At 35.7% G+C, this 22,607-nt stretch overlaps 1 pseudogene; it reads right to left on the bottom strand.

The window, feature by feature from the left end:
• Positions 1-17,842: 17,842 nt before the first annotated feature.
• On the bottom strand, positions 17,843-20,758 carry LOC107521704 (annotated as a pseudogene).
• Positions 20,759-22,607: the final 1,849 nt, after the last annotated feature.

The raw sequence follows: 22,607 nt of genomic DNA on the forward strand, positions 1-22,607 counted from the left end.
AAATCCTCTTAGGCAGCACTATAGTAACAGACTTCTAAGAAGTGTCTGTCATATAGAAACAGGCTTTGAAGTCTAGGACCTTTCAAAGCAGTGGAGTATACATTAATGTAAGGATGATATGCAGTTAAGCTTTGAGGATGGATTAAAGACAGACCAGAACAGATATTCCAGAGTTCCCAAGTCATTAAGCTGTTTACTGAACTAGTGACTATTTCACAAAGGTCTCTTTACAGAGCTTGATTGTGCCTGTTAATTTTGTACAAGACATGTTTCAACTGTCTCCTCTAGCTAAGTGAATTCAAATATGTCAAGTGAATTTTATGGTTATGCAATTTATACAAAATCCATAATGTGGTAGACTCTACAGAACAAATGACTCACTTTCTTCCACAAATAAATTGCAAGAAAATAAAAGAAAGAAGATACATATCAACCAAATGTAATATGCGAAGCTTGTTAGGATACTGATTTGTAGAAATCAACTGTTTTTTTTAATGAGATAATGAGAAAATTAGAACATTTATTGATATTTAATGAAAATAAGGAGTTGTTTTACTTTTTAGGTAGGAAGGAAGGAAAAAAGGAAGGAAGGAAGGAAGGAAGGAAGGAAGGAAGGAAGGAAGGAAGGAAGGAAGGAAGGAAGGGGAGAAAGTATTTGGTTGGCCTTTGCCCCTGTTCCTGGGAAGTAATCTCTAAACCCTTGAAAATTCCCAAATTTTAGGAATGTCTTTGTCATTCACTGTGGGCCCTTCATACCACACCCTATAGTTTAATAAAATAATTCAAGATAGAGGCTGACCAGGCCAGAAAGACCAACCACATGATTAGAGGGTTGGAGCTGTGAGCCATGTGGCATCAGCCTGACTTCTGGGAGCAAAGAGGGTTTGGAGACTTAGTTCAATCACATGGGTGCTGATTAAATCAATCATGCCTACTTAACAAAACCCCAATAAAAGTCTGGACACCAAAGCTCAGGTGAGTTTCCTGGGTTGGTAATACTCCATGCATGTATTGCCACATATCAATGCTAGTGTGATAATGCATCCCTGAGGATACCAAAGCATCCTTGAGGACATGGAAGGATATGTCCTGGTCTTTAAAGATACATATGGAAACATTTACAGATAAACTAGTATGTCTTGTATGTTCTCAAAAATAATCTAGAGGGTGAGAAGAAAGTTAGGACTTAAATGAAACAAGACTGCCCAAACAGAATCACAAAAGCAAGGTACTGGGAACATGGAGATTCATGAAACTATTTTATCTACTTTTGTATATGTTTTAAATTTTCCAAAGTGAAAATAAAACAGTTATCCATGTAGAAAAAATATGGATCCTTACTTTACACCATGCAGTAGGCAAAATTCTAAGATGGTTCCCAAGATTATAGACCCATGGTAAATACACACCTTCTCCTAGTTAGTCAAGCACTAGTCTAAGTGGCGTTGTGAAGGAGTTTTACAGATGTAATTAAGATCCCAAATCAGTTGACCTTAAGATAGGGAGATTATCCTAGGTGGGCCTGACCTAATCAGGGAGCCCTTTAAAGGGATGGGACTCTTCCTAAAGAGATTCACTACCAGAAAACTTTGACACATGAGCAATTCCACACAAGGGAGAGTCTTCATTGCTTGCTTTGAAGCTGGAGGGGACCATGTGGCAAGGAATATGGATGGCCCGTATGAGCCGACAGTAGCCTCTGTCTAACAGCCATCAAGAAAATGGGAACTTCAATCCTACAACTGCAAGGAACTAAATTCTGCCACAACCACATTAGCTTGGAAGATGGCTCCAAGTTCCAGATGAGCAGACAGTCAACAACCAGATTTCAACCTTGTGAGGGCCTCAGCAGAGAACTCAGCTTTGTTGTACCAGATTTCCTACCTACAGAACTACGAGCTGATAAATTTGTGCTGCTAGAAGCCATCATGTTTGTGGTAATTTGTTACACAGCAATAGAGAACTAATACATGCAATAAACAAAAATAAATCCAGTTGTGAAAAATGAAGCTTTACACACTTTTGACCAAATTTAGAAAATTATGTTCTTGACCATGGGGCAGGGAAAGATTTGTTAAAATACAAAAAGCAAAATCAGCAAATTTAACTAAATAAAATTATGTACTTCTGAACTATAAAATACACCAAAAGACAAAGTGAAAAGAAAATTCATGGACTAGGAGATACTATTTAGAAGACATAAAATTACAAAGAGTAATTTTTAAGCTCTTACAAATTAATAGGAGAAAAAAAATCAAGGCAACAGAAACAAATTATTAACTCACGGAACAGAAAGCTTAAAGACAAGCAAATATATATATATAGATCTTCAATATGACTATTCATGAGAGAAATATAAAATAAAACAGTAATAAAATGCAATTTAACCTCCATTGGACCAGCAAAAATTAAAAATCCAAATGATACTGAGTTTTGGTGAGGACGTAGAGTGAAAGAAACTCTCATGTACTCTCATGTCTTGCTGATGGGATTGTAAATAGGTACAGGCACTTTAGAGGGCAATATGATGATATCTAGTAAAATAAAAGATATATATACCCTTTGACCCAGCAATTCTATGTATGAGAATATATTCTAAAGAAATTCTTATACATAGGCTCAGGAAAAACACCCACAAATATCATTGCAACATTATTTGTAAAATTAAAAAACTACAGACAACCTAAATGTCCATGGACAGGAGAGTGAAGTTTTCATTTTTTTCAATCCTCAATATGCTCCTTTAATCTTGACTGCCAACCCGTCTGCTAATCTGCAAGAAAACCACCCCAACTGAAAATGAACTGTTTATTTCACCAGTTCTAAGAGTTACCCATAATTCTCTCAATTGTTGTCATCCACAGAAAAATGTTTTCACTGACTGTGATCTTCAAAGAAGTCCTCTGAGCCAACAGGATCAAAAGTGCCCAATATATCTGGAAACACACTTCTACCGAAGGATGAAATGACTTTCTAAAGTGAGCTAGAAATTACTGAGTTGAAGGAGAATATGGATAATCCAAGTGAGGCAAATGAAAGCTTCTGAGCTACTAAAAATGGAATATGCTTTTGAAAGGAGCCCACCACCAATCCATGTGAGAATTAATTTTTTTTAATGAGGCTGACCATAAGCAAAGCTTAGCATCTAAAAGTCAATCTGTGGATTCTTCCAAACATTTCAGGAATCATGTTATACTATTTAGAACACATTCAGCTTTTTAAATCACTTTCTAACTTTCCATCTTCACTTTGGTTTTATTTATACCTTCTTATCTCAGGTGGCAAATTTTGAACAAGATACTAGCCAGTAAAAGCATTAGATATCCTCAAGAAGCATTGATGTATGAATTTAACAAAAAAAAATTTTAATTAAGTTTATTGGGGTAACATTGGTTAATACAATTATATAATTTTCAGGTGTACATTATCTTTTGACAACTGTATATTCTATTGTGTGTTTACCACTAAAGTCCACTTTCCGACAGCTACCATATATTTGATTCCCTTTACACACTTCGCCCTCCCTCCACCCCCTTATTTTTGACCCCTTTACCCCATCTACCTCCCCCACCCCACTAGTAACCACTAGTCTGTAGTCCTCTGGTAACCACTAGCCCATAGTCTGTCCATGAGTCTCTGTTTGTCCTGTTCATTTGTTGCTTTTAGGTTTATATCCCACATATAAGTGATATCACATGATTTTCACTTTTTCTGTCTGGCTTATTTCGCTTAGCATGATTATTTCGAGGTCCATCCACATTGTCACAAATGGAAGTATTTCATCTCTTCTTATGGCTGAGTAATATTCCATTGTATATATGTACCACTGCTTCTTTATCCAATCATCTATTATAGGACATGCCAGTTGCTTCCATGTCCTGGACACTGTGAATAATGCTGCTATGAACATCAGTGTGCAAATATCTTTTTGGATATGGGTTTGCAAGTCTTTGGGGTAAATACTCAGTAGAGGGATTGCTGGATTATATGGTAGATCAATTCTTAGTTTTTTTGAGGAACCTCTATACTGTTTTCCATAGTGCCTGTATCAATTTGCAGTCCCACCAGCAGTGTATGAGGGTTCTTTTTTCTCCACATCCTCTCTAACATTTGTTATTACTTTTCCTATTGATTATAGCTATTCTAACAGGTGTGAGATGGTATCTCATTGTGGTTTTGCTTTGCATTTCCCTAATAGTTAGTGATGTTGAGCATCTTTTCAAATAATTTTTGGCCATTTGTATGTCCTCTAGGGAGAAGTGTCTGTTCACATCCTCTGCCCATTTTTTTTTGATTGGATCGTTTGTATTTTTTTGTTGTTGTCATTGAGTTGTATGAGTTCTTTGTATATTTTGGATATTAGGCTCTTATCGGAGGCATTGCTTGAAAATGTATTTTCCCTTTCGGATGGTTGTCTCTTTATCTTGTTGACGATTTCTTTTGCTGAGCAGCTTTTTAGTTGATATAGTCCCATTCATTTATTTTAGGTTTTACTTCCCTTGCTTTTGAGGTCAAATTCACAAAATCTTGTTTAAGTCCAAGGTCCTTGAGTTTAGTTCCTATGTTTTCTTCTATGCGTTGTATTGTTTCAGGTCTTATACTCAGGTCCTTAATCCATTCTGAGTTAATTTTGGTGTGCGGTGATAGACAACAGTCTAGTTTCATTCTTTTGCAGGTGGCTTTCCAGTTTTCCCAGCACCATTTATTGAAGAGACTTTCCTTTTTCCACCGTATGATTTTGGTTTTTTTTGTTGAAAATTATTGGCCCATATAAATATGGGTTTACTTCTGCACTCTTGATTCTTTTCCACTGGTCTTTGTGTCTGTTTTCCTGCCAATATCATGCCGTTTTTATTACTGAGGCTTTGTAGTATAATTTGAAGACAGGCACAATGATGCCTCCAGCCTCCTCCTTTTTTCTCAGGATGGCTTTGGCAGTTCAGGGTATTTTGTGTTTCCATGCAAAACTGATGATGTTTGTTCTATTTCTTCATTTAAAAAAAAAAAAAGTTGATGGAATTTTGATGGGGATTGCATTAATCTGTATAATGCTTTAGGTAATACGGTCATTTTAACTATGTCGATTCTTCCAATCCATGAAATTGGAAAATCTTTCCATTTCTTTGTATCATTTTCGATTTCTCTTAATAGGGTCTTGTAGTTTTCATTATATGGGCCCTTCATATTTCATTAGATTTATTCTTAGGTATTTTATTTTTTTATTGCAATTCCAAAAGGAATTATTTTTTCTACTCTTTTTTTGACACTTCATTATTAGAATAAAAGAACACTGGATTTTTCAATGTTAATTTTGAATCCAGAAACTTTACTGTATTTGCTTATTGTTTCTAGTAGTGTTCTTGTGGAGTCTTTAGAGTTTTCTATAAAGAGAATCATGTCATCTGCAAATAGTGACAGTTTGACTTCTTCGTTTCCTATTTGGATGCCTTTTATATCTTTCTCTTGCCTGATTGCACTCACTAGGAACTCCAATGTTATATTGAATAACAGTGGTGATAGTGGACTGCCTTGCCTTGCTCCTGATCTTAGAGGGAAGGTTTTTAGTTTTTCACCATTAAGTATAATGTTGGCTGAGGGTTTGTCATAAATAGCCTTTATTATGTTAAGGTACTTTCCTTCTATACCGATTTTGTTTAGTGTTTGATCATAAATGGATGCTGTATCTTGTAAAAGACTTTTTCTGCATCTATTGATATGATCATGATTCTTATTTTTTTAATTTGTTTATGTGATGTATCACATTAATTGATTTGCATATGTCGAAGCATCCCTGTGCCTCTGGGATGAAGCCAACTTGATCATGGTGTATAATCTTTTTAATATGTTGCTGTATTCAGTTCGCTAGTATCTTATTTAGGCTTTTTGCATCTGTGTTCATGAGAGATATTGGTCTGTAGTTTTCTTTTTTTGTTGTTATCCGTACCAGGTTTTGGTATCAGAGTAATTTTGGCCTCGTAAAATGTGTTGGGAAGTATTGCCTACTCTGTTTTTTTGGAAGAGTTTGAAGAGAATAGGTGTTAAATCTTCTTTGAATGTTTGGTAGAATTCACTGGTGAAGCCATCTAGTCCTGATTGCTGCTTTTTGGTAGGTTTTTGATGATTCAATTACCATACTGCTGATTGGTCTATTTAGATTTTCTGGTTCTTCTCAATTCAGTCTAAGTACTGGTCCATTTCTTCTAGTTTATTAAATTTGGTGTTATATAATTTTTCATACTATATTTGTATGATACTTTGTGTTTATGTGATGTCACTCATAATTTCCCCTGTTTCATCCCTGATTTGGTTGATTTGTGTCCTTTCTCCTTTTTTCTTTAGTGAGTCTAACCAAGGGTTTGTCCATTTTACTAACCTTCTCAAAGAACAAGCTCTTTGTTGCATTTATTTTTCCTATCATTTTTTGGTTTTCAATTTCATTTATTGACAATTTTTTTTTAAATGGAGAAGAGATTTTTTTGTTTTTCTCTGTCCATGACAAACTTTTACTTTTAAAGCGTTTCTTATGTCCATTCTAGACCCAATATCTATTTCTTTATTTCCACTGGATGTTTATCAAGGAATACACATTAGAAGTAGGTACAACATTGTATTATTTACAATTATATTTCTTAGATACTATCTATCACTTTCTAATTGACTAAACAGAACTAAACAAGACACATTTTCCATTTTTGTTGATAGTTACAATAACTGATATTTTAAAATTCAAATAATATATCTTCCTAAAATATTCCAATCGCAGAGTTATGTATGAGATGCTACAAAATATATGTGAGTTCGATTAACAGTTTTATGCATAAGCATAACACATAATTACCCAGATTTATCACTTTAAATTTCTTTGTGACAGAAGGTTTGTATGAATATGAAAGTGTTCATATTTATTCTTATTTGCTCAGTTTGAACTATGTCACATTGCAACTTGCAAAGTCATTTATTCTTTGTGCTAATTATCTAAAAGTGAGTTCAAAGTGATTTCCCATTTACATAAGTGTACAAAATCAAAAACTTAATTACTAAGTCAAAGTGCTAAGCAAAGACTCTAGATATCTTCAATTCCAACCCTCATGACTCTTAACACAATGACTATTTTATCAGGCCAAGGAAGTCTCTACTGCTTAAAGCAATTGCTGAGCTCAAGGCAGTAGAGTGTCTCATTATATAAACTGACAAGAGATTAAAATAATAAATAAATAAGACCTTGTCTTAGTCTGTTTGGGCTGCTGCTATCAGAGAATACCATAGATTGGCTTATAAATAACAGACATTTATTTCTCACAGTTCTGGAGATGAGGAAGACACCAGCAGATTCAGTATCTGGTGAGAGCCCACTTCTCACTGTATTTTCATATGGTAGAAGAGACCAGGGAGCTCTCTGGGTTCTCTTTTATAAGGACACTGATCACTTTCATGAGGGTTCTGCCCTAATGACCTAATCAGCTCCCAAAGGCCCCATATCCTGATACCATCACCTTGGAGATTAGATTTCAGCATATGAATTTTGGGGGGAGACAAACATTCAGTCTAGAGCAGCCTTTTCCATGATAGAGGGTAATGGGCTATACCATATCCTCAGAAGTCAGTACAAGAACAGGTGGGGCTGCCCATGGTGGCCACTCTTTCTGACTCAGAGCTTTGCTTGAATGAGCATAAGTTCTCCTTTCCCCATCATGTGGCCAAAAGATTGACTATCTTCTCCCTTCTGACACCACACCAATTTCTGTTCTGAGGTAATTCCATTGGGTTGAAGCATTCAGAAGTAATTTGGACTTTCTGAGGTAGATGTAGGAAGGGATTATATCACACCTAGCAGAGCAAGTTCAATCTCTCTTGCTAGTTCTCTCTTCCATGCCCCACTTGCTCATTTCACTGCAGGAATACCTCTTCCTGACCTGCCAAACAGGGCTTTACCACCTCCCTTCTTCTGCTTCTCCCACCTTCTGCTCCAGGTTTTTGCCTTGTCCTTAGTATCTCAGCTGATTCTTATATAAAGCAGTCTAGCCCTATCAAAAGTCCAAACTTGTCCCCCATCACCTGCTCAACAAACTAAGGGCCCTCCATTTCTGAGACCCACCCTCCTTAGAGTCCAGTGAGGGAATACAATTAGCACAACTACAAAAACAGGTTTTGTGTTCTCTCACATCTATTTACCTGCCCTGGCTGTCTCTCAAGAGTCAGAGGTAATACATGTAAAACAATTATTTTAGGCATATAGTTCTATACACTTTTTCTCGGTGATTATTTGTTCCAACACTCCCCACATTTTACAGATGATAACTGAAGCAGAGATAGGTTAAATACTTGCCAAAGTGGTTAGTGGTAAAGACTGACTTTAAACCTGGACTATCTTATCATTCCTTCCATTAATCTGAACAGACTCAGGTAATTTGTGGATTTCCAGAGGCTCTGCTTTCCCACATTCTAAGGCCTCCAGGAGGAACCCTAGCTGTATGTTCACATAGTGAGGCATTTCTGTAAAATTTGCAGAAATCATGTCTTAGTTAGGGCTGCTATAACCAAGTACCATAGACTGGGTGGCTTAGACAATAAACATTTACTTCTCACAGTGCTGAAGGCTGGGAAGTAGAAGATCAAGGTACAGGCCCATGTCTGGTAAAGGGCCCACTTCCTGGTTTGTAGTCGTAGTCTCACATGGTGGAGAACAGAGAGAGAGAGCTCTCTTGGATGTTTTTATAAGGATACTAATCTCATAATGACAGCTCGACCCTCAAGATCTAACCACCTCCCAAAGGCTCCACCTCCTAATATCATCACTCCTTCCTCTCCCTAAATTCCCTCAATGAGAAGAGTTACTCTGGCTAAGAGCCATGAGTCTTCTGGCATTTGAAACTGAGAATTAGGATTTCAACATACGAATGCAGATGGGGGACACTGAATCTACGCAAACAGATAAGTCTAATTCCAATCAGCTAAGAGCACTGTGTCTTCTCACTCAGACATACTCTTTATAACACTTTCCCTCCTGTAGGGTATAGGATGGTGGTGGAGTGGCTGTGGACATTCTTAATAAATATTTACTTCAAATTGGATTTACTTCTAAAGATTTATACTCTAATTGCAGATATTTTTCTTAATGAGAGCACTCCCCCCCACACACACACACCAAGATCTGTCTCTGTATCCTAGTTATGATCTCAAAAATGAAAAAGAAAAAATGTGATTGTAATTCACTGGGTGGAAACTAAATCGACTGACTTGTACCTGTTGGAGAAAGTATGACCCCAGAAGGGTAGTAGTCAGGCTCCAGACTAGAAAAGGAAGCACAGAAACCCAGAAGTGGCCCATGTTTAACCTACACTGGCTGAGAAACACATACAGACAGGATGAACAAGCCTCCTCTCCTGATTCTATCCATACCACTTTCTTTTATAACAATTCCTTCATCTCCCTAAATTCCCTCAATGAAAAGACAGTTACTCTGGCTAAGAGCCATGAGTCTTCCGGCATTTGAAACAGAATATTCCCCAGGCTGAAAAATTAATAAATTGGCATTCTGTCTCTTTTAAACATGGGCCGGCCCCTCCAGAGTACAATCAACACTTCAGCCAAGGACTAAGTTCAGGAACTGTGTGTGCAAGGGTGAAGTCAACATGGGCAGCCTGGTCTGGGCAGCCGACCAAGCTCCCAAGGTACACATCTTTATCTTGATGTTACCACCTCCAGACTATGGCACTTTAGAGAAAAAGTGATATCCAGAAAACCAGATGGATCCTAAACTGTTTGTGAATTAGAATACCACAGCCATGCTACCTCCAGGCAGATTTTCCCAAAGAGAGATTAATACATTCCCAAAATGTATTCATCCTTCCTTCTTGAGAAAAGAGAATCTCAAACTTTGAACAGGAAAATAAATTTTTCTACTTGGTTATCACTGAAGCAAAATCCTCTCTGCTATGCTTCTAAAGACTTTCTCTTTCCAATTCTCTACCCCTTAAGCCTACAACCCTCTCTTCTGATCACAGCTAGTATGCGCCAGGCACTGAACATTTACTATTTGCAGTTCTACCAACTGCCTTGACAATTTAGCATTATTGCTTACACAGATGAAGAAACTGAGTCTCATAGAGGTTGTCTACAATTAGAAAGTCATTAGGTGGTAGAACCAAAATTAAAATGATGCTTTTCAAAGCACTCTGCCTCTCAAAATTGCCAGCATTTTCCAGAGTACCTTAAATCCAGAGTAAATATTGGGATTTCAGTCCTACCATTTATACTTTTCAAAAAAATAAGAATGTATTTACAATAAGTGTTAGACACCCAGGAATTCACCTGTAACTAACTGGCTTGGCAAAAGAGCAAAGGCATCTATAGATATTTCTTATTTAAAAAATACTTAAAAAAATGATTGCCACTTCAAAGTTTCACAGAAGGAGGTCTTTTTTCAACTGAATATTTTTAGCTTCTTTGGATACCATGGAACCTCTGGGGTGCTGACAACATTCTCTACATTGATTGGTGTCACAGGTGTATGCTTATATAAGAATTCATTGAGTTGTGTACTTAAGACTTGTACCCTTTACTGTATGTATATATGTATGTATGTATGTATATATATATATATATATATATATATATATATATATATAGTACCTCATTTAAAATAAAAAGCATGGTACAGGACAGCGTGTACAGAAAATTTCCATTTCCATGAGGAGGAACAGGGAGACTCTTAAGCACATGCATGGATTGGCATATAATGTATCTGGAATGATACATAAAAAGCTGGGAACAATAGTTGGTTGAGGCACTAAAGGAGGATGTAGGATAGATGGAGATCATTTGCATTGTATATCCTCCTGCATCAGGTGAATTTTTATCATATGAATGGTTTATCTACTTTGAAGATAAGTAGGTAACTAACTTCAAGGGGAATAAAAACACACACAAACACAAAGTTCCCATAATGTACCAAAATCGGTCCAGTAAGTCAGTCCGCATTTGCAATGCTCAGAGGGAGTGCAATCATAAGGTGAAGATTTTTCAAATACAATATTCAATTTTTCAAGTATTAGGAGAAATGATAAAAATTTACAATCCTCCTTTCCAGGTAGTTATGACAATCAGCTAATGATAGGGAATAAGGGTGAGGTTGGTGGGTACATGGAAAAGGAACATCTAACTTATTCAGAGGTAAACATGTGTTGATAATTACCATGAATGAATACTTGTTGCTGAGTATGAATTTACATTTTTTTGTCTTTCAACCCTTTTCTTTCTCTTTCAATTTTTATTCTTCTTCAGTATGTGCATGTCACACAAAGTAAAGATGAGAAATTCAGAGCAAACTCTGTTTAGATGACCGAATTTAAGATGGCATTAGGGTTAAGGAAACATTGTCATGCATGAAAATTAGAAAAACAGATCAATCCATGGGTCTCAATTACAACCCTGTTCCTATACAACTTGCCCCTTTCCTCCCTAACTCCTGAGATGGTTTGTTCATTCCTTAGGAGGTGTTTGTGTGTGGCAGTTGTCATCCCAAAAAGGTTGAGTTCTTTGTCCCTTGTTATCTGCAGATTTCAGACTACTTTGCAAGAAAATGTGTGATTATTTTAGATTTAAATGAGAAAAATGAGGAACAGAAGTTAAATGATGAGCACATGATACCTTAGGAAAATAATTTCACAAGCAGAACAGGGGTAGCTTAAAAAAAAAAAAAACTTTTCTCCAAGCCTTTCTTTCCTCGCAGTTTTACCAGGTTCTACTATGGTGTTTCAAAAGAACTTTATTCTGCAATTTGTTTCTAGGTAACTCTAGAGATAAGTTTACCATCTCCTAAAACATGATTTCTCAACCTCAGCACTACTAATATTTTGGGCTGGACTATTCTTTGTTGTGGGGGGATATACTGTGCATCCTAGGACATTTAGCAGCATCTCTGGCCTCTACCCACTAAATGCCAGTAACACACCCTAGTCATGATAACCAAAAATGCCTACAGACATTGTCAAATGGCTCCTGAAATAAAAAATTACCCCTGGTTGAGAACTACTGCTCTAAAGGCAGATATCTAACCATCCTAAGAAAAAAGGAGGCTGGAGGCATCACTGTGCCTGACTTCAAATTATACTACAAAGCCTCAGTAATAAAAACGGCATGATATTGGCAGGAAAACAGACACAAAGACCAGTGGAAAAGAATCAAGAGCGCAGAAGTAAACCCATATTTATATGGGCCAATAATTTTTGACAAAAAAAAAACAAAAACATACAGTGGAGAAAGAAAAGCCTCTTCAATAAATGGTGCTGGGAAAACTGGAAAGCCACCTGCAAAAGAATGAAACTAGACTGTTGTCTATCACCGCACACCAAAATTAACTCAGAATGGATTAAAGACCTGAGTATAAGACCTGAAACAATACAACGCATAGAAGAAAACATAGGAACTAAACTCAAGGACCTTGGACTTAAACAAGATTTTGTGAATTTGACCTCAAAAGCAAGGGAAGTAAAACCTAAAATAAATGAATGGGACTATATCAACTAAAGAGCTGCTCAGCAAAAGAAATCGTCAACAAGATAAAGAGACAACCATCCGAAAGGGAAAATACATTTTCAAGCAATGCCTCCGATAAGAGCCTAATATCCAAAATATACAAAGAACTCATACAACTCAATGACAACAACAAAAAAATACAAACGATCCAATCAAAAAAAAATGGGCAGAGGATGTGAACAGACACTTCTCCCTAGAGGACATACAAATGGCCAAAAATTATTTGAAAAGATGCTCAACATCACTAACTATTAGGGAAATGCAAAGCAAAACCACAATGAGATACCATCTCACACCTGTTAGAATAGCTATAATCAATAGGAAAAGTAATAACAAATGTTAGAGAGGATGTGGAGAAAAAAGAACCCTCATACACTGCTGGTGGGACTGCAAATTGATACAGGCACTATGGAAAACAGTATAGAGGTTCCTCAAAAAAACTAAGAATTGATCTACCATATGATCCAGCAATCCCTCTACTGAGTATTTACCCCAAAGACTTGCAAACCCATATCCAAAAAGATATTTGCACACTGATGTTCATAGCAGCATTATTCACAGTGTCCAGGACATGGAAGCAACTGGCATGTCCTATAATAGATGATTGGATAAAGAAGCAGTGGTACATATATACAATGGAATATTACTCAGCCATAAGAAGAGATGAAATACTTCCATTTGTGACAATGTGGATGGACCTCGAAATAATCATGCTAAGCGAAATAAGCCAGACAGAAAAAGTGAAAATCATGTGATATCACTTATATGTGGGATATAAACCTAAAAGCAACAAATGAACAGAACAAACAGAGACCCATGGACACGGACTATAGACTAGTGGTTAACAAAGTGTAGGAGGTGGATGGAACAGGGAGGAAGACAGGGCAAAAGGGGTCAAATATGTGGTGACACAAATCTAACTATGGTAGGTGAACACAGTGTAAATATATATATATATAAATATGCCTTACTGTTAAAGTGTACAGCTGAAACTTATTGGATTTTGTTAATTAATGTCACCATAAAAAGAAATTAATTAATTTAAAATAATAAAGGCAGATATCTAGAGGTATTTATTCTAGGAAATACATTGGTGTCTCTTATTTCCAGAAAACAGACATGTTTATGCAGCAGTGCATATGTGTACCTAGAGACTATCATTACAAAGAATTTAACTGGTGTCTATCATTTATTTTGAAATATGTAAAAAATGATGGATCAATCAATAGATAGGTGGATAGATATAAGATAAAACAAATATAGTAAAATGATAATTGTAGAATTTAGGTGGTAAGTATATAAATGTTCATTGTAGCATTCTTTCAATTTTTCTGTACGTTTGAAAATTTTTCATAATAAAATGTTAGGGGAAAAATTAATGCATCTTTGACTGTCACAGCTAGAAATCAACAGGTTCATTTCACTTAATTATCTTAAAGTAAAAAGGAAAATATCTCACTGTCAGTACTAATAAGAATATTCTTTTTCCTCCAAAACAGTATTGTTAAATCTAAGTAAACTAATCACATTTTTAAAAAAAACTACCTAATAGTCATGGGGCAGTTCAAAATAGTGAGTGAAGAAGGTGACAGTGATTAAAAGGTACAAACTGCCATTATAGAATAAGGCACAGAGTAGGAAATAGAGTTGATAATATCATGACTATGTACAGTAACAGATGCGAACTAGACTTCTTGTGGTGATCACTTCGTAAGGTATATAAATGTTGATTCACTGTGTCGTACACTGGAAACTAATATAATATTGTATGTCAACTATAATTTAAAATAAAAATTTTGAAATTATAAATAGCAGGGATTGACCAGAGCTGAAAGAGGACTCAGATTCATTAACTGTCCAGAAGCAATCATGCTCTGTATTTTTAAAGAAATGCTTTACATGAGAAGTCTTTTCCTAGTCTTCTATTTTCAAGGACACTGTCATTACTCTGAACATTTTATTTAAAAATAATTTTAAAAACTATTTTCCGCCAAAGAGGTTCACTGCCTAATAAAATCAGATATATTGAAATATTCTAGTTAAATCAGATACATCACCTTCTGAAAAACCCCTCCTACCCTTATTTATAGTAACTGTTACCTTTAAGCACTTCATTAGACTGTAACTCAGCCAATTTTTATCAAAAGTACCATGTTGGGAACTGTATATAGTACTGACCCTAAGAGCATTGGGACTTGTAGAGATTTATACCAATATGAAATGGCTGTGCTGTTTTCATCCTAAGACTTTTAGAATCAGATGACTCCACAAGTACAGGCTAGGGAAGAGATACCCAACCTCTGGGCCATAGACTGGTACTGTCCATGGCCTGTTAGGAACCAGGCCACAAAGCAGGTGAGTGGCAGGCAAGTGAGCAAAGCTTCATCTGTATTTGCAGCAGCTCCACCTCAGCTCCACCTCAGATCATCAGGCATTAGATTCTCATAGGAGCACCAGTCCCTGGTGCCAAAATGGTTGGGGACCGCTGGGCTAGGGTCTTTGAGTTTAGTATTTTACAAATTTTTAAAAAGCGGGCATGATATGAAAGATGCTCAAAGTCATAAGTCATCAAAGAAACACAAATTAAAACCACAGTAAGATAATACTATACCCTCACTAGAATGTCTAAAATTCAAACACCTGATAATCTGAAGTGTTAGCAAGGATACGGCACAACTGGAATGCTCGTGCATTGCTGCTAGGAATGCAAGATGGTACAGCCACTTTGGAAAACTGTTTTTTTATAGAGTTAAACTTAACCTACCATACAACCCAGATATTTCACTGCTAGATGTTTACCTAATATAAATGAAAATATATCTATACAAGGAACTGTGCACAAATGTCCATAGCAGCTTTAACATAAAAGCCAGAAATATTCCATATCTATCAATGGGTAAATAGATAAACTGTAGGTATGTTCATACAATGGAATACTACTTGGCAACGACAATGACCAAACTACTAATACACACAGTGATTCATCTCAAAAGCATTGTGCTGAGGCGACAATCCACATTTTGAGAACCACTGCTTTAACTTCAATATGTAAAAATTGTTCAATCCCATACAGCTAATCAGTTTTCATGATATAATTTCTCACTAATGCAACAGAAGCGACACTCCATTTTACTATGAGTATACGGTCTAAGAAGTAACTCTACAATCAGTTTTAGAATTATAAGAGGGTTTTGAGGTCAGTTACCACTTCCCAACTTTTAAAAAAATCTCCCAATTCGGCTTTCTCCCTCGTTAAACCCAGAATGCTGAAAACAGAATTTTCATTGATTTAAGATCTTGCAGTTCTTCCAGTACTTTATCCAAAACACCAATTTTCATTTTATAACCTGACTCATATAAACAGAAGATTTGCAGATTTATCTGGATATTTGTAGTTTCATTTTATTTCTACTCCTGCAGCTACCCCTCTCTTGCAGTTCTTCAGGACTTGGTTACCTTCCTTCTCCTCCCCTGTCCCCCAGGTTGGGTCGATTCATTCCCAAATTAAAAGCACTTTCACCAATTTTTTTGCCACTTCTTCTCAGTCAATAAATAACCAAAACTGACAGGGTTTTTGATGTCGTTGTTGTTGTGATTTGATATGCGACTCTAGCTATACAAATTCTGTTTCTACAGTTTTAAGCACCTTGATTTTTCTAAATCTGTTCAGACTCCCCAAAAAACTTGCTATTCATGTGCCATTTTCCTGAGGCTTTACTGAATATTTACATAATATTCTCACATAATATGTTCTCAAGCATCCCTGACTAGGTGTGAGAGATTACAAATTAAATTACTACCAGCAGGCAGCTAAACCCTGACTTTACTACATCGGTTTCTCTTTTTAAAAAGAATCTATTATCAAAAAGTCTATCATAATTTCATCTTAACTCCTAATTGACTCTTGCTCTACAGAAAACAAAATTACCTATATTCATCTCAATCTAAAAATGAACAGATAACAGTCTGTTTCTAATATCATAAACCAGAAACTCTCCATTGTAGGGAAGGAAAATGTTTTCCTCAACCCTCTTAAGGTCTCAGGCTTGGTCTGAAAGACAGATTAACAGGAGAAAAGCATGCAAATTTATTTAATGTAAGTTTTACATGAGAAGGAACTTTCACAAGGAAATGAAGATCCAAAGAAACAGACCTGAGTATTTTTAATCTGGGTTTGAGGATCAAGGGGGTATGGAGGTAAGTGTAGTAAAGTGGGGGAAACCAAGCAAGGTCTATTTATTAGGATTATCTTCAGAGGTAAGAATGCTCCTTCCCTCTGGTAATAAGGAGGGCGCTTCTCACAAGAGGATTTTATGACTTGTTTCAGGGGAGAAGGGTAGGGGAAAGGTCACAGTAACCTTCCTGCTTCTGCTGTTTTCAAATTCCTTCAGCTTAAAATATTCAACATGCCAAAGTGCCATATTTTGGGGTAGCGTGCCCTGAACCCTATCACCAGTCTTTGTTAAAAAGGAAGGCATTCATTCAAAAAGATGAATACTTTAAAATTTCCAATGTTAGCTGTAATCAATTATTATACTTCTAATGAAGAATTATGTTCCTTTCCTCAATATGAACAGCAAATGTGAGGCTATATTTCAGCTCCACGACATTCATGAGCTTAACTTGTTTGTTTAAATTAATTAATCTTTTTCAATTCACTTTTTATTTATTGTTAATTAATTTATTTTTTAAATTAATCTTTTCATGAACAGGTTTCATCTTTTTAATCAGCTCCATGAAGAACATCCTAAACGCTATATGAGACACAAGAGAATATTTTTTCTTCCAGTATTAAAAAAATGACATTCACAAATATTTTTAAGAAACTTCTATATTATCATTGTAGTGATCTTCAGTAAAAAAAACCTCTAAATAATCATCTTGATTTTTGTAGTTGAATTTGGAAATTGCTTCCTAACCATGACATTGTGTATGGGTTTTTAAAATGCCTCCTAGAAGTCTATAGGCATGTCACCCTGAATAAGCCCGATCTTGTCTGATCTCAGAAGCTAAGCAGGGCTGGGGCCTGGTTAGTACTTGGATGGGAAACTACCTAAGACCAGATGCTACAGGTGTAAAAAATAAAATAATAAGGGATTGTAAGCTGACATGGTCCTTGTAATCTGTGAGGTCAATCAAGGGTTGCCTTGCCTAAAATAAAATAAAATGCCTCCTAGATACACATTATTTCTTGAAAAAGATAAGTCTGGCTAAACTTTTTTTTTTTTTTTTTTTTTTTTTTTTTTGCGCATGAGGGGCAGGGCAGAATCAATCCTAATAGCCTAAATTAAAAAAAAATGGTAAAAGGAAAAATATCCAAAATTTATAAAACATCCCAGAATTTGTCTTTAAGTGGGATTAAAAATTTTTTAAAACACATGGAGCTTTCTAAAAGGTCTTTAACAAGCTACCTCGGGAGCTCATTTCGAAAATAGAAGTCAATATACTGAAACAGATGTTTCAGTGCAGCACCAAAAATCTTTATAAATACACCATTTGGAAGGATAATCTTGGATCAGAAGTTTTATATCCTTGCATATATTAGGTGTATATGCCTCATCTCAGTTGCCATAATTGTCTCTGTAATTTCCTCCTGAGTAGTGGTCATAACCACCCTGGCTTCTGCAGTCATAGTCTCTGGACTTTCTACATTCATACCCATATCCTCCAGGTCAACTGTCATACCTGCCACTCCCATATTCCTAGTCCCCACCACCTCTAGAGCAGCTGTGGCCATGCCCATGGGTCCCCCCAAAGGCACCCCTCTCTAGTTTCCCAGGCCGATTTGTCCGCGTGGTCCACATGGATCTGGCAATATCCAGAAACTCTCCATTTACGGTTCTCATGGCATCTGAGGCATGTTCTGGATGGGTGAAGATGATGAAGCCAAAACCCCGGGATCGCCGAGTCTCCCAGCCCTTGACGACGACCATCTCAGAAATAGGCCTGAAGCTGCTAAAGTGATCTTCCAGAGCCTACTCATCAGTGTTGAAGTTGAGCCCTCCAACAAAGAGCTTCTCTTCTTCAGAGGACATGGCAGGGAATTTAAAATTTAAGTCCTGGAAATTAAGCTGTAAAAGGGCTGAAGGGACAACTACCACTGAGGAGCCCAACAACTGAGCTGGGCTTAACTTTTTAAAAACAGGTCATATATTCACATGATTCAAAAATCAAAATAAAAGTGTGGATATTGAGAAGTCTCACTCCCAATGTAAAGTCTTTAACTTCATTTTCTCCCCCACCCCATACAACCACATTTACTTACTTCTAATCTATCTTTTCCTTTTCCTAATACATCCAAAATGATATGAATATATTTTATATCTCCACTCCTTTCAGAAAAGGTAGCATTCACTGCTCTTTACCTTGCTTTTCAGATTTAATAATGAAGCCTGCTGATTTTTTATTTCAGTACATAAAGCATTTTTATAGCTAAATAGTATTCCACTGTGTAAATATATCAAATTCATTTAATTAGTCACCAATTAATAGACATTTAGGTTGTTTCCAAGCTTCTGGTATTATAAACAATGCTGTAATAAATAATCTTATACATATGTCAAGACAATTTAATAGTGATTATCTTATTTCTGAGAAATAATATTATGGATTTGTTTTCATTATACTTTTCTCCATTCCTAAATTTACAATTACAGTAGTCCCTCTTTATCCATTGTTTTGCTTTCCATAGTTTCAGTTATCCATGGTCAACCAACCATATTCTGAAAATATTAACTGGAAAATTCCAGAGATAAATAATCCATGTTTTAAATTGCACACTGTTCTAAATAACATAATGAAATCTGGTGCCCTCCTGCTCTGTCCCACCTGGGACATAAATCATTCCTTTGTCCAGCATCTCTTTGCTGTATACACTCCCTGCCCATTAGTCACTTAATAGCCATCTCTGTTATCAGATCAACTGCATGGTATCACAGTACTTATATTCAACTAACCCTAATTTTACTTAATGGCCCCAAAACAGAGGAGTAGTGATGCTGACAATTTGGATATTCCAAAGAGAAGCCATAAAGTCCTTCCTTTAAGTGAAAAAATATGTACATACAGGGAAAAAAAACATAATATATACAGATAGGGTTCAGTACTATCTGTAGTTTCAAGTATCTACTGGGGATCTTAGAATGTATCCCTTGTGGATAAGGGGGAACATGCATTATTTTTATAAGGAAAAACAAATTTTATCAATTTTTACAGGACATACTTTTAAAGTATCTAACTTCTTTTGCAAACAATAGTTTTTCATTAGAATTCTTAGAAATGCTGAAAGCTGGCAGCCTAATCAATATCTTGACATATAGAGCAAATTTAAAACAGTGGATCCAGTCATCTAAAAGCAGCTTTATGGGAGTTCACTAGGTCTCAAACAACACATTCCCACTCTCATAACTTCCCCTCCAAAAACAAAATATCACCATTAAGCACAATGAGAAGTCACTACCTACAATGACGGACAAAGGAAACTCCAAAATGGTTTGCACGTATCTCATGCTACTTAGTGACAGTTTGTGGTGCTTAGTAATTCTCCTAATCTTAGTATACTTGCTGCTTGCCCATGACACAAAATCATCCTTAAATAAGTTAATACCCCCTGCTGCCTCCCAAAACCAGTATATTTAAGAAGAGGTAGCTCATCTCTCTCCCTTTTTAAAAAAATTATATTTAGATATTTGCTAAACAAACCAAAAGTATTCTTGAGACTAAATTAAATTAAATTAAAGGCACCAATATCACTCCATAATAGGCCTTAACATTGCTAAATCATTTCTTTTTGTTCTGTTTTTTAGATAGTACTTTATACTTACAACTACCCTTTGTTTTATAGTGTGATGATTTTAATGGATTGTGACCAGTATTAGACTTCATTTTCCTATACTTAAGTTTCCCTTACAAAAAACATAGTAAGGTTCCTTGAGCTTAACAGTCAAAAGAAACAGAAAGGACATTCTGTTTTGGTTCTGAATTATCTGATACATTATACATACTGGAAAATTCCTAATTCTGGAAAGCTCCTTTTCTTGGATGCTTCCTCATCCTTAACTTTTCACTTGTTTTACATTGTAATAATTTTTTTAATTACACCAAAACATTGACCCACTCGATATTTACTGAGAATCAACAATGTTAGATCACATTCTCAAAAAAAGAGAAAAGTTCAGGTAAGAATTTGGGTAAAAAAAAAAAGAAATAAATATTTTAAAAAAAAGAACTTAGATGAAACCGTCATTATTTTTCACCAAGTAAAAGAATAATAAATATATTTTATGACAAAAATGGACCAAGGAATACTATTCAGCCATAAAAAGAAATAAAATTTTTATATATGCTATATAACACGAATGGACCTTGAAAACTTTTTGCTTAATGAAATAAGCAAGAAATAGGACAAATATTGTATGATTTCATTTATACAATGTACGTAGAAGAAATTTGTAGAGACAAAGCAGGGTAGAGATTACTAGGAGTTGAGGAAAGGGGGGAAGTGGAAAGGGAAGTTATTGTTTAATGAGTACAGAGTTTATGTTGGGAATGATAAAAAAAGTTTTGGGTATAGAGAGAGGTGATGGATATACAACATTGTGGGTGTAGTTAATGCCCCCGAATCATACATTTGCAAATGATTAAAATAACTACAATGTCATGTATATTATACCACAATAAAAATATTAATTAAAAAAGGGGCAAGGAAAAAAATGGATCAGGACTTTTGGTCCAGTGAGAAAGACTAATGCACTCTCCAACACTCCATCTCATAAGACCCAAACTGCATTGATATGACAGAAATTATACTTTGAAAAAAGAATAAATAACAATGCTAGACATAACAAGAAAAGTTCAAAACTTACAGGAGAAAAATGATGAAACTCTTCTAAAGGACCAAAAGTAGAATTGAAACAATGGAAAGATATACCATATTTGGGAATAGGTAGACCTAACATCCTAAAGGATGTCAATTAATTCGAAGGTAGTATATATGATGAATGCTCCCAATAAAAATATCAGATTTTTTTGTTTCCTAGAGTTGATTATCAGATTTTTTGTTTCCTAGAGTTGATTATGAAGTACTTTAGGGAGAGCAAGCAAGAATAACGGAGAAACACCGGAAAGGGTTGACAATGATGGGGGCTAGTCGTATAAATATTTAAACATTAGATAACCCAAAGTAGTAAAGATCTACAAATTCATACTGACATAGTGATTGAAAAATTAATAAAAGGGGATGAGACAAATTTCTGTGCATTATTCCATTTAATGTATGTAAATACTCCTCCCTCGAGGAAGTAGAGCCTAACTCCACTCCTTAAGTGTGAGCTGCACATAGTGACTCCCTTCCAAAGAGGACAAATACGGAAAGAAAGGGGGAAAGAGAGTAACAACAGTGAATAGATCCGACAAACGCTACCTCAGCCAAATAATCAAGGTCAACATCGACAGTAATAGATCATGTTAATAATATATGCCCTCGAAGATCCTGTTAATAATATATACCCTCGATATGAGATAATAAAAATGGCACTTTACCTCTGTGGTCTTCCTCCCAAAAGTTCATAACCCCAGGCTAATCATAAACAAAACAGATAAATGCCCCAGTAGAGGGTTATTTTACAACAGAGCAGACCAGTACCCTTCAAAACTGTCAAGCTCATCAAAAACAAGCAAAGTCTGAGAAACTGTCACACCATGAAGAGTCTAAGGAGACATGATTACTAAATTCAATGTGTGATCCTGGATAGGATCCTGGCATGAAAAAAGGTAAAAACTAAAGAGATCTAAATGAAGTATAATAATAACATATCAGTAATGGTTCATTAATTCTAACAAATGTACCATACTAATGTAGGATGTTAGAAATAGAGGAAACTGGGTGTGGGGTATATGGGAATGCACTCTATAGAGTCTTTTCAATTTTTTTGTAACTGTCATAAAAATAGTCTAGGAAAAAAAATGCTGCACAAAACAGTTTTATAGATGTTACCTTGTAGCCTTTACCATAGGTTAACTGGAGAATATACTTAGAAGTGGAATTGCTGGGTCATATAATTCAGCTTTGA

Source organism: Rousettus aegyptiacus, unplaced genomic scaffold (genome assembly GCF_014176215.1).
Source record: "Rousettus aegyptiacus isolate mRouAeg1 unplaced genomic scaffold, mRouAeg1.p scaffold_m13_p_9, whole genome shotgun sequence".
NCBI lineage: Eukaryota > Metazoa > Chordata > Mammalia > Chiroptera > Pteropodidae > Rousettus > Rousettus aegyptiacus.